Source organism: Urocitellus parryii, chromosome 3 (assembly GCF_045843805.1).
Source record: "Urocitellus parryii isolate mUroPar1 chromosome 3, mUroPar1.hap1, whole genome shotgun sequence".
Classification (NCBI taxonomy): Eukaryota; Metazoa; Chordata; class Mammalia; order Rodentia; family Sciuridae; genus Urocitellus; species Urocitellus parryii.
The window spans coordinates 152,779,630-152,780,611 of record NC_135533.1 but is presented as its reverse complement, the minus strand read 5'-3'; positions in this window follow the sequence as shown (position 1 = coordinate 152,780,611).

The following is a 982-nucleotide window of genomic DNA, read 5'->3' as shown; positions in this document are numbered from 1 at the left end:
GCTGCAGAAGATGTGATATTGAAAACCACAATTCGTACTTTAAAAAAAAAAAAGAACTTTTGAAGCTGGATATCTGAAATGGATTCATAGCTAAATTGTAATCATTTTTTATTGCACATGGGAAAATGTTGAACAGCATCAGAGATGGCAAAGAAGAAAACAAAACCAATATCTAGCAGAAAGAAATTTAGAAATATTAACTCTGGTATTTGGGATTGCTTATTATACCACAAATGCCACAGGAGGCAATTGAGTGAGAAGTTGAATTTATGTTGACAGATTGATGGGTCCAAATCAGTGGTGCTTTCTACTTAAAATACTACCCCTGACTTGACCCAAGGCTGCCTCTCCAGCCTGCAAAGAAGTGACAGAGGATTGTCTTGCAATTTCCCTTTCAAATGTTGCAAAGCTTAAGTAATTAAATGTGCCCAAACACTGTGCATTCCAAGTGGTGTGCTGATAATTGAAAAGAACGGGGCATTAGTCATCTATGGATTATATCTTTGAACAGAGGTAATAAAGAGAACCTGGTGATTTAAATTGGCAATTTGGGAACATGGACAGCTTTTGCCACTTCTACCACAAAGGATATTAACATCTCTAGGCCTTTCTTTTGCTTGCTGTCCAAGTGTGATACCATATTAACTGCACCATCATCAGAGTTTTCAATCTGTTGTTTAACCTTACCAATGATGGCACATGCTTTCTCGGGAACCACACAGGTTGCTCTTTCCATTTAACAGGATTCTTTGAATAGACCCAGGAAAACAAATGTAAACAAACGTATGAGAACTTTTTCTCATACTCCTTTAAACACAATGGTACTTGGACAAGGCAGGGCGGGCAGAGATTAGTTTCTAATATAACAGAAAGTATGCTAGGAAATAACTTGCCTTAATTATATGGTAATTGATTTTGTTTTGCGATTTGTGCCTGTCTTATTAAAAATAATGAATCATTTAAGAATTTTTTGTAATATAGG